Below are 12,668 nucleotides of genomic sequence, written 5' to 3'. Positions count from 1 at the left end.
ATGACCGGCTCTGTCGCCTACGCCGCCTGCACACCGAGTTCAATGGCGGCGGCTAAGCGTACTGGGGATCCGTTGGTATCTATCAACTATACGTTAAGCAATGCGTGCGAAGGTCGCTTTTCGTTGTACCGGTATGTTGGGGTCATCATGAACAGATTCAGGGTTCGTCATCCCTGTGGTCGTCAGTCATGCTTGCTTGCCGCCACCACCACCTTCTTCCTCGTTTTCGTTTGGTTTGTCACTGGCGTCTCACTGACTTGCGAACTCAACGTGGAATTTATTGCCGTATTTATTACTCGATATTCGACCGATACGTCGATAACCGGTAGGAGAAGAGCAAAAGCGATTGGACGACGTCATAAAGCAGTAGAGGGTTTGTTTGCCATAAACTAGATTATCCCGTCGTTGTCGTCGTCGCTTTGTTCTCCGATAGTTTAACCAGTTCGACTGTGGATGGGGAGGCAGAGAGCAAGGTGGCGACGGTATGGAGGTGTCACACGACAGCAAAAACCTGACGTCAATGTCTGGATATCATGATAATCCGAAATCTCTGTAACATTGCATGGGTCCTAGACGGCTTTGGTAATTAACAGTAACAGCTCGCGGGCTTGGCGTATAGATTACAAAGCACCGTGGTATCTCCAGTGTTGCTGAGAAGGGTCTTTTTTTATTCCTAAATAATGGTGGAATAATCATAGATGTGCTGTTTTGGACGGTGTGTGCGAACTCGTTATATTGTTCTATTGATTTTTAGAATTGTTTAATCCGTCTTATGATCGCTTATTTCTTCTAGAAATATACTATTGCTAAGAATAGGCGCTAGCCAATCCAATCATATCTATCTTCAAGCAATGGCTTCATGGAGTTATTTATGAGTTGATCCCTGATAGCATAGCTACAATGAAAGAACCTGCGAGGCGTTGTTTAGCTAGACGGAAAGTCTGAGGGAAACAAACCCTTTCTTGACTTTGATAACGCAACAGAATATATTATCAAGCTACCCGTTATATCATTGCTGTTATTGGTGCCTATGCCAGTTCCCGACTCGGATCTAACGCTGCCCATATCCGGCCAGCCCATCGATTCCCCAATCCCTGGGAATCATCGACGGTTTCGTCAAGCCGCGTCAAACGCTGTTTGTCTTCTGCTCGGACGCGTGCTGCTTCCTTTCGAGCCTTCCTCTTCGGCAGGTTCGTCTTCGTCCACTACTACAATCGTATGTCTAATTCTAATAATTGACTTTAGCAGTATGATCTTGTGGACGTACTCTCGAAGCAGCACAGATCTGGAGGAGAGATCATTTTTCGCGCTACGCCTTTTGCCCATGCTAGATTGATCTTTCAGCTGTCCCATACATGATCTTCGTACAAGTTGTAAATCCATACACTGGGTACGTGAGGACGTGCCAGTGTTGGGTTTAATATGTTATGCTGTCGTTCCGTATATATGCGACAAGTACACATCGTCTGCTTAGCTCAGCGGTCAAATGACCAAGGGCGCAAGCGCGGGCATCACACAACAGCAACCGTACGCAAGAACAAGCTTCGCGCAGCGGTATGTCTCTATCGATAGAACATACAACAGCCGCGAGGCATAGTAGCATCAATATCCACAACAACTGTCGTCTATTACGAACGCGTAGATCAACTCGAGCGCCCATGTTTGCGTATGCTTCCTGCTAGGTCGGATTTCAAAGCCTCCAACGACTTAAAGCCGACCTAAAAGGAGCAGCAGCAGCAGGTTCATGTGGTGCTAGCGATCAGAGAACTGGAGCCGGTCCTTGAAAACCCGAAGCTTATTTGCACTCGATTTAAGCCTGTTCTACAAACTAAACTCGATGGCTTCTCCTTCCTGGTAGGAAGGCGTAACAGCGACCGTGCTAGTTGTTATATAGTGGCACCGAATCATCGGGCAAAATGGGAGTTGAACGTGGTATATGGAACAGGTCCATAATAGATGTCACGGAAGAAGCGTTATGGACCTCGCGGCATACCAATAACTGCGACGATGGGGACACATTTGGACTCCTGTTTTTTTCTGGTTGCTAGGTCGCTTAAGCCTTCGTCATATCTTTGTCTCACTAGCGGGTGAAGATATCTCGGCCCTTCAATCTCACATAGCTATCCCGGACCCACTCGCGCCCGTCTGACGCCATTTTGGAGCGAACGACTTTCGGCGGCCCGTCATCTGGGCAACGGGTACCAGGGCAGAGTGCGCGTGTAATTGTCTGTTCACTTGGATGGAAAAAAAATCGGCCTGCTGCCACGGCCATTGTCTTTAGGAAGAGCTCGCTTAGAAAGGACTGTTCTAACATGAGCACTTCAGTAGCAACAGGATTAGCAACGACAACTTAAAATTCTCGTCTGACCGAAAATGAACCAAAGGTTGGAAGCAGGACATGGACGTGGGCTCTCGTCTGAATGTTGTCGCCGCCCCAAAGTCTACATCTATCAGCGGATAAACGGGAAAATGACTGTGTACAGCTTTCTCATTGCTGATAAGGTTTAGCTAGGAATATAGGGTTGTAGCGCGAAGGAAACACTGAGCATATCGTTCTCATTCACGTTTTGTCTTGACATATCGATCTACTCGTTAGTTTTTTTTTTGTTTGTGCGTATGTGTCTGTGCGGGTGTAAAATGAACCTTTTGGTTGGCCGAAAGAAACACTAAAAGAACACTCACTATGAAGTACGTTGTTCCTTTGTAACGGCCTTTCTTGTGCTAACGTCAATTATCGAAAACGCTTATTTGGTACTGGTCGTATGAATTAAGCTGTTCAGGATCTGTTCATACTTATGGACTACAGATACAATGGCGTAGCGAAATATGATGGGTCGTGGACGAAGGTTTATTAAGGCGATGTTGGGAAATACTGTTAACGTAATGCATAGTTTTTGTCTGACATTCAAGCGTGAACTAGATTTCCAAGCAGGACCTATAGCGGTAAGAGCTAGCAGCGCTGCCGGGCTCACCTGACTCGTGCCATGCCTCCTGTGTACCAATGTTAATAATATTAATAGCAATTGAAATACTTTAAATAATTTGTATCTATAGCTTTCCGCAGTTATTGACTTTTGTCTCATGTCTGTTGATGGGACGCACCGGATAAAGGAGGTCGATATGAACAATCCTATAGAGATTACCATCGTCCGTTACCACGATCTGGAGAAGCGCAAAACAGTCCCTCGAGGCAGCACACATAATGCTATGCCGTTAGACCCACATGCGACCCAGCAAGTGCGTGCACATACATAGCTGCATAAATGACGTGCTTTTCGTACGACGAAACTTTGAAAGGCATGTGGAAAATGAAAACATCAAAAACTTAACCCCTCCATGCTTAGACTTCTACTGGCGAATACGAGATCAACAAACTTCGCTAGTCGAAAGAACGTCGTCTTGCAAACTGCTGCGCAGACTCACATTAGACAGCTAACTATTAAAACGTGTAACCATACAAACGACGGTTTCTATAGCTCTCGGCACCACTCGATTCGCAGATGAAACGCATTTGAGATTTATGGGCCAAACGAGTTCGAACGGCAACGATCTGCAACAGCCCGTCACCCTGTTGCGCGGCAGCACTGCGTCTACTTAAATGGGTCGATGCTAGCCCGATGGGCGCACCCAAATTCGTGTGCCCAAGATGTGTGAACACTGGTATCAATCGGTTTCTTCTCACAGATTTGTATATGATAAATAGCCAACAAATAAATGAATAAATACTTGAATGGCGCTTTGATAGTCCGACGATGGATACCTGGTTATTGTTGTTCTATATTGTGTTATATGGTACATCTTGACTTTCTAGATCGGTTAGACGGGTTGCGCTGTTTCGCCGCTTAAAGCTTTCTACTAAGCAGGTGATGTCCTATATTCCGTCCGCTATACCGCTACGAAAACAAATAACAGAATTATTATAGCAAGACTACTGAGCCATTTGGGAACGGTTCAGCCTAACCGAGGTCGCACAGTTAGCACACATATATAAATACGACCTCGTCTGTAGCTTCATACTCCGTCAGTCTGAGAACTCAGCTGTTTGTCTTATTCCTTCATTCTGACGCGAATCCGAAATTCGGTTATCTCAGTTATGGCAATAACAGCGCGTGTAGGAAAAATGAAAAGTACCGAAGCAAAAAACACCAGGCTAAGCCATAAATCGGCGGCGGCCAACTAGCTGAGCTATGGGCCGCCTTGCAGGCCATAGCAGATTGTTTAATCGGCGGTCTTGATTAGCTAGAAAAACAGGCATCTTCTAATACCCGAAAAACCGAATCATTGCCAAGCTAAATGTGCGCGCAGATATGCGCTTGTATGAAGGTGTAGGTGGTAGGCGTGTACTACGCCTGTTTTGCGCGCGTTGTTACAGACGCAAATGTATCGCCTTTTAGAGAGCGATCCACCACCGCGTAAAGGCACGCCACCTGTTTAAGAGATATTGTATAGTAGGTTTGATGGAGAAACTTCATGGACTTTACGGCAGTGCTGTAAAGTCGAATCTCAATTAACCTCATAGTTATTGAAGGTGAAGGTGTTCGTGGGTGAGGTCAATGTAACGTGACTTAAAAAAGCACAAATCAAACCTAACTATTATCCGTAGAGCGAGGATAATTCTTATATCGTGGGAATTATCACAGCGTCGAGTGACGACTATGTCAATTGCCGGCATCCTAGCGCATCTATGGTATTTTGTACAAAAACTAGCAAATGTTAGCGCAAGATATGAGCTACCGGTCATGGTATCATTATCTTATTATGCGTTGATAAATGGCGCTGAGCAAAACTTCTGTAAGCATCTTTATCATTACTGTTATCTTCGATAGCGACATCATAAAAACAACAATAATAGTAGCCAATAAAAATAGGTGACAATGTAACTAACCCTGTTGCCTCAGCGTATCAGATAAATGATACGCGGCGGCCGGCAGTGATTCAATACAGAACAAAGACTTCGTACTGAACCTTCGCTGGCAACCCCTTCGTCCACTTTATTAATAGAGGAACACGGACAGCGCCGGCAGGGGCCTGTGGTAAAAACAAGATGCGTATATATAGCCAGGGACGACCGGGGGTTCGTGGACGGCTAAGATAAAACTATTGATGCGTGTGGATTTTCATGGATTAGCTTACCTATTCTCCAGTGTTTGTTTTGGTGACTAGATACGATACGGTCGTATTTGTATCTCTAGCCGGTATATTCGGTTGTTCCTTATGAACTTATTTTCACTAACACCATAATCCTCGCACCGACATCACAAAGACAGCTTCGCACAGACGGGGCAACCGGATGGATTTATGTTTGAGATCGAGCATAAATAATTGTACATACATGTAAAATCAACGACGCACTGATTGCTATCTAGTGATAGCATAGAGATAATATGATGGATTACGTGTCGAGTACACGATTTTGCGTTTTTCCGTGTCTGTACGGCAAACTCAGTTGTTAGCTGTTGCTAACGCAGCACAATTTTGTTGCTGTTTTAAGTATTGATACATTACTAGTCGACGTCAACCAGGACCTCGACGGACCTCCGCCGGAATAAACGAGGATGATTCCCGTTTTTTGATTATGCTGTGAATTTGATTGTTTATTGTCGACGTTGTCGCTGTTCCAGGTGAGCGGGTAATTCCTGCTCTACTTTCGTTGACGTTCGCTCGCAGCCAATACACAACTGCGACAAGCCCCTAAAGCTTGGAGCTCCCTCTGTTCGTCCCTCTGCACCTTCGAACCGTTAAACCAACTTGAATCCAACAAAAATCAGACTCAAAAAACCAAATCACCACTGCAAGACTTCCATTTCGCTTTAGCTGCAAATTACAATCGCAGAAACTGTACTTTGTGTGCAACCTTTCTATCTTCGCGTGTTTGGTTGCCCTTACACTGTGCTCATCCGGTGCCGCCAGCAACTCAGACACGGGTCGTTTCCGTTCGCCTAAACCGGTATTGGGGATTCTGTGCACTTGTTCCGCTCGTCCGAGCTTCTCGTTTGCTTTTGAGTTACTTTGCGTCACGTTTCGTCAACTGCACCTGGTTTACTACCGCATTTTCACCACCAGCACCTATGGATGAGTCTTCCAAGCCGTTAGTCGCGCAGGGCAGAATTTCAGACAGGCCAAGAGAAGCACTTTCGTTCGTCGTTGGTTCTTGCTATTGAAGCGGCTCGGGCCTAGCTCTGGCTAGGCAACGTTAGCTAGCCGGATATCTGCTCTAGGCCTGGGGAGCCTGCTGCAGTGTGCTGGTACTCAACCCACTAGAGAGCAGTACTAGGCAGAGGCCGTTGTTAAGGCGGCTTGACGGCAGCTCGTTCGACTCGGCTTCGCTTAGCTAGCTCGGCTCAGCTGAGCTCACGTCGCGGCGCTGCTGCTGCTACTAACACCACCACTACCCGTGCCTTATCTCGCCCGGAGCGTTCACAAAACTGCCATTGTGCTTGAGCGATGCGGCCGACCGGGCCGGGGCGGAGCGCCGTAGGCGGTACCAGCCGTTCCCTGGCGAGAGGGCCGGGGGCGGTGCCTACCTAAGGCGGAGCGACAAACCCATAGATGCACAGACGGCCGGGCGGCAGCTAGCCAGCCAGCCAGCCAGACAGACAGACAGACAGAGAGATACCCGCTTTGCCGCTGTTGGAGCGCCATCGTAGCGGTCGTGCTTGTGGCGGAGCCGGTGATGCGGCTGAGCCTGACCAAACTTACGCTGCTGCCGCCAATGCCCCTAAGCACTGCTGCCGCCGCTGCTGCTCCGACGTTCTATGGCGGCATATAGCTATTGTAAGTATAGCGGCCATGGCGATTACCGCAGCAATGCTGCAGGCCTGCTGCTTGCTCCCACTGAAGACGACGGCGATGGTGGTTAACGATGGCTGTGCGGGGTGTTATGGCGGTGACGGCGGCGGCAACAGCAATGGCTGCAGCGGTACGAACATTGGCAGCCACAGAACGCGGTGCGCTGTTTTGTGCCTGACGGCAGAAATCGACAGGCAGACTAACAGGCAGGCAGGCAGACAGACAGACAGACAGACAGACAGTAGCGACACCAATGGAACAGGGCAGTAAAGAAAGTTACCCAGGTAAAAGGGTCGCTACGGGAAGGCTGTGGCGCGGTGGCGACGACGATGACGCTGACGGCGACGAAGCAGTCGACTGACGCGATAGCAGTACAAAAGCTTTACTTCTGCTGTTCATGTCGTCGTCGCCGTGTATGTTATTGTAGTTGGAGCGACTGCGTGTCAGAAGAACAATAAATGCGAGAAAAAAAAAAAGGAGAATCTCAGCGTTTGACGGGTTAACGAGGAAACGGGTAGTCAACACATCAGCAGCAACAGTAACGAGAGCACAGGCAGGAGCAGCAGCGACCGAGAGGAGTCCACTGCCACTACTAGTTATTAGCATCAAACTGTTCTGAGATTCACGTCTGGAACTGTCGCCAGGTATCGATCGTTCGCTGGCTAGTTGGCTACCCATCATGAAACCGAGCAATAACAACTGCTAGTTCTATAACTCCCAGCGCCGTTATTGGCAAAAAGTCCTCCGTGATAATAGAGCAGTGACCGGAACCTGATCGAAAAAAAGGACACAGGGACAGAGTTTACTCGAGAAGATGTTCGCTCCATGTTAACCAACGATGGCCTACTCTCGGCAATGTCCTCGTAGAACAATTTGGCTCTGCTTCGTTCTCACATCGCTGCTACTGCTGCCATTGACATCGGCCCTGTAGAGCTGCCATTAGCGCAGTTGTTGGAGCTCGGCGACTCTTCAATGTTTTTCGCTGGAACGCTTCCCTTTGACGGTGAAACTAATTTGTACTGCTTTCGTCCATCGTGGAACAACTGTGACAATTGCGGTTTGTAAAACGCTTACGCAGTTAACGATGTTGCCAAAGGTCCCAGTAGTTGTTATTATTGGCAGTAATGGCTAACTGTTAGAAGGGTAAATGCTCACTGGTGATAAGGGTAAGGGTCGATTGTATTAATCGATAGAAACAGAAGGCGCATAGCTTATAACGTTAAAGGCAGACTTGAGACTAATGAAGGTATGCCAAAAGCTTCCTAATAAGCGTTGCACTCATACGGCATTTGCAAAGGCGATTCTTGTATGGCTATTAATAGAAAAGGGCGCGAAAAAAAAAAACTAAGCAGTTCGTGGAAGTAGTAGAAGGTTTGCACGGAGCCGCCATCACAAGGACCCCCAAAGCACCCGCCGTAAGCACATCAGTATTAGACTCATCATCACGAGCACCCATTGTGGCGATGTGGAAAGTAGCAGTAGCAAGAGAGCGAAACACAGCAAAAATTCGTTGCAAATTTAGAAAAATAAAACTATTGATTAATAAGAATAAAAGCCTGCACCCTCCCTGTCCAGCCAACAAGGGACAGACCAGGTTTTTGGAAGACAGAAAAACTGAAAAGAAAAACAAAGCTAACGTTCAAAATTGAATTTTTCAAGACAACAGCTATGAGTGGATCCATACATAGGAAACAATAGCACAATAAAAATAAGAACCAGATTTGATAACTAGCTAGTATTTCAGGTGCGTCTCTGTTAAAGATCTCCGTGTAACAAAAAAAACTATCTCAAACACCAAAGCGATTTCGACGTTGAACGCATATACAAGAGGCATTTCTACACATATCGAACGTTAACAGCGCAGTTGTTGAAACAATACTTAAACAGCTTTTGATAATGTTGGTGTCCACTCTTCGGCTAGTGTGCACACGACATTTTGCCGTACAGATCTTTTATATATATATAAATCTGTACAGACGCTAGTCCCCTTCAACGAATACATATATATATAATAGTACCTAAATAAATATTATCATACCACGGATACAATGCTACGAGCAAATTCGTCGCAGTGATGTTATTAAAATTCGATAAACCAATCACTTATTTATTAAATAAGTATGATATATGAACACATGTGTATGAGCTAGGCAAAAATGGCCTCTCAGCTTTACTACTACAGCGTTTACAAATGGCTTGGCCTAGGACAAATCATAGCAAACAAACAGATAAATTCGGGTCGTATTGTATAAGAAATAATTTGCCCCGTCTTTGATTTCCAATAATCGTTGACACGGCAATCCGGACCGTGAGATGAGTGGTCGGATAATGGAAATTTAAAAATACGGTTTGTTGTCATTGCCAGCACAGTGATGTTCTTCCATGGTAGCACACGAGTGCTGCTTTTTAGAATACGAAATTTCATATGCGTATTAATAGTCATATGGTAATCTATTAAAAAATAGTCGTGTTCTTTATTAGAGCTTTATTGCGTCAGTACAACGACAATATTATTACAAACGGACGTTGCAACGATAGGCCAATACATACAAAAAGGTCCTCTATTATTTAAGGCAAAAAACATTTCTTTTATTTCCATGGTGAAATCTCACTGTTAAATTACCAGTACGTTCGTGATCTGTTGTTATTTACATGACGACATATTTAAGCACAGGGCAAAGCGGCACAGACAGACATAAACTCGCACATTAATTAGAGGCATCTCAACGGCATCTAGAGGATGAGACAGAAAGTTAAAGAATTCAGATTAAATAATGACACTGTCCCATTTGGCGCCGTATTATCGAAGCGCCGTTATCACCACGCTTCCATGTGTTGTAATGGGCGCTTAAGTGTCTCCTAAGTATGGTAAATGCGTGTTCACGCATCCACGTGGGAAATGAAGGGAGTGGGGTATCGTACGCACGCAAAAAAGGGACAGCATATAATATCGGAATCTCGTTAGAAGCTGAACAGAGCATGGGTGGGGTGCGTTATTATCGTCCGGGGGTGAGACCGGTACACAAAGAGATGCGACCGATACACTTAGGGCCAGCCGATCCCCACAAGCGGTTAGTTTAGGGCCATAGCGGTCGTCCTTGCATGATGCCCTCGGGCTACTCCTTGCAGATATCACGGGGTTATGCTGCAACTCCGCCTGGTCATGCTTATGGAGGATCTCGAAATCGGTTGTTGAAGTTTAAGTTAGAGGGGAGTTCAGATGATAGAGGCTATTGGGTCGTCGAGAGCCCTTTGCTGGCTTAATGGGAAACTCAGACAGCCAATGTTGCCGTTATTGGATTTCAATTAATATCAACTTCTCGACATCAACCCACGAATCGGTCAAGATTAATTCCGGACGAGAGGGATGTCGCGGGGCAGCTCCACCTGGTAGGGTGATTTAGATGTGGTCAACATGGTCCTGTTCAAGGAAAATAATTATCGATATCCCTTTGCCCTATAAAATACCAAAGTGGTGTGGACTCTTGGTTTCACTTACAGTTGAATTTTAACATGTTTGTTTCAGTCTGGCCCTGTAATGCCACCACAGTAATGATCCAGTGAAAAATTACTGGCCGATACCCAGGTTGTTGTGTTAAGGAAACAGCCGGATGTCCTCGCAGCACTCGAAAAGCGATTCTAGAGGACTCGGTAGCGTCCTTGTTGAAAATTGTCAGATTTACTGAGACATCTAGTTATTCTTCTAGGCTATGAGAATATATATATATCTGCTCTTTACAATTCAAAGGAAGACTATAATATGTCGCAACGACCATGTGATTATAACTTCGTATTTTTGCAACGTTCTTGCCACTGTGTGTTTGTATAACGCATTTTTAGATAGGTATTGAAGTCCACGTGCAAAAAATCAACTATTAGCATCGATATCAGGAATCACTATAAACAGATACACAAGGTCTAATTGATCACTCGATGCCCGATCCTCTGTCAACAGTTTACGTCCTGTCCCACCTACCACCCTATACAGAGCAAGAGTAAATGTAGTACGAGCAAAAATAGTTCTAAACAATACAGCTGTGACAGAAATTGTGATTGTATCGTGTATACGTAAAGTAATAGGTCGACAATGATCCGATAGAGAAAAAGTGTTTATGGAAAGATATAAATTGTGACTATGCTCGGCTCGAAATGCAGGTTCGAAACCTGCATAGGCCTCGAAATCAAGATTTTGAGGTTTTAATCAGTTTCGAATTCCTGTGTATTTGAATCTACCCTAGACTCCAACTAACCTATCTATTCACAGCGGCTGGAACCTCTGCAGTGTTGATTTAGCTAATACCTCAGATATGCAAACTTCGGGCGCAGTTTTAATAACCTAACAGTGCCAGATTTGTTGCTTTTATCATGTATTATCAATTGTAAACAAAGATCGCACATAATCGCATTAGAGGTGGAGAGACCTCTTACACTGTAGATCGCTGAAAAGGACCCCAAGCACAGCTAGGAGAGCCGCGACTCTTTCATAAGTCCAGTGGCTAGTTATCGCAATTTCAACACCTTGCCAATATCGCCTATCTCGTCATCTATAATTGCCTGCGCTCAACTTCTCTGCACCCAGTCGTGCCACTGCGATCGGAGCGTGGGATGATGTGTTACTGAAGCTCACGGCGCCGGGCCTTCTCCAAGAACTCGCCCCGGAGCTCTGAAGTGGCTCCGAGCTGGTGGCGCCATCCGGCGACTGATGGACGAACTTCGTCAACTGTGACAGCCGTTTTGGGAGAGGAGGAGTATCCCAACGGGGAACGAGAGAAAGGAAAGCTCAACGTGGAGAGAGGTACAACGGGGATTTGGCCGCCGTCGCTTCTGTGGTGACCGCTGCTGTTGCTGCTGCCGCGGCCGCCGCTGCCGCCGCCGCCGCCGCCGCCGCTGGCGAAATCTCGCTACCTTGTTCAGTTGCTCTCCCGAAGCGATCGCTCTCTGTTGTCGTGGCTACGACTTCTTGCTGCTATTGACGACGACGACGACGACAAGAGCATTCGCATTAAGGCGTTTTGCTTTTTCGTGTTACGGCGAATCATGTGGTTGCATAACAAACTACCACCATCGAGGCGGGCTGATTTGGATTTATGTTGTATTGACGAGGTCGACGACGTCGTCTTGAAGGCATAGTTGGCCGTTGCTAGGCAGACTAACGGCACTGGTCGATCACAGAAGCTAGTTACATGCTAGCCATCGTATAGATAATTTTAATAGTTCCTGTAGATGGCGTAACGACGTTTCAGCCATTCAGACATACAAGGTAACATGAACTCGCAGTTTGAAAAATGAGACCATTGTGTAAAAAGTTTTATCTTATGAAAACGTATCAGTGGCTAAAATAAAGGTTTACTCTCATACATATGGTGTGCCTAAGGACTAGTCGTTCACATCCTAGACCGAAGCCTGAGTACAGACTTGAATTCACATATAGGCTACATGGCTGAGCGGTAAAATACAGGCTAAATATATATATATATATATATATATATATATATATATATATACCCTGTTATACAACATTGGATTGTGTTTAGAGTTTCAGCGGCTATTTTCTATATAAATAGATATGTCAGCTGTGACGTAAGCATAGAAACTTCACGTATCGATCAGCGGGACCAGCCAGGTCACTCAAATCGACCATCAGTAAACGGAAGCCTTCGCATCGTGTCTAAATGTTTCAGTATAGCTGTGTGTGCATGATCCGCACGTTCAGCTTGTACCATTGTGTGCCACCGAATCTTTTATAGGTCATCTCAGTAGCGGTCTGTCTAAAGCGACAAAAACAATGTGTTTACTTGATGTTTCGTGATTTTTGATGATACCTTACTTCGTTTTAGCTCGCTGATTCGCGACTTCAACAATAAATAAAGAATGGTAAC

The 12,668-nt window shown here is 45.8% G+C and overlaps 1 protein-coding gene across 4 annotated transcripts in view; it reads right to left on the bottom strand.

Moving 5' to 3' along the window:
- LOC111265177 (transcription factor GATA-3) overlaps positions 1-12,668 on the bottom strand; it is a 110,466-nt gene that overhangs the window by 58,032 nt on the left and 39,766 nt on the right. Inside the window, exon 1 of one of the 4 annotated variants that reach the window (XM_022841605.2) lies at positions 5,134-6,362. The exons of the other annotated variants lie outside the window; for them this stretch is intronic. The gene's annotated coding sequence lies outside the window, so the exon portion shown is untranslated. Of the gene's footprint in view, positions 1-5,133; positions 6,363-12,668 lie in introns of those variants that run through there. 4 annotated transcript variants of the gene reach the window in all.

The sequence above is a fragment of the Varroa jacobsoni genome, unplaced genomic scaffold, assembly GCF_002532875.2.
Source record: "Varroa jacobsoni isolate VJ856 unplaced genomic scaffold, vjacob_1.0 scaffold_941, whole genome shotgun sequence".
Classification (NCBI taxonomy): domain Eukaryota; kingdom Metazoa; phylum Arthropoda; class Arachnida; order Mesostigmata; family Varroidae; genus Varroa; species Varroa jacobsoni.
The sequence above is the reverse complement of the archived record's forward strand: the minus strand, read 5'-3'. Positions and strand labels throughout refer to the sequence as shown.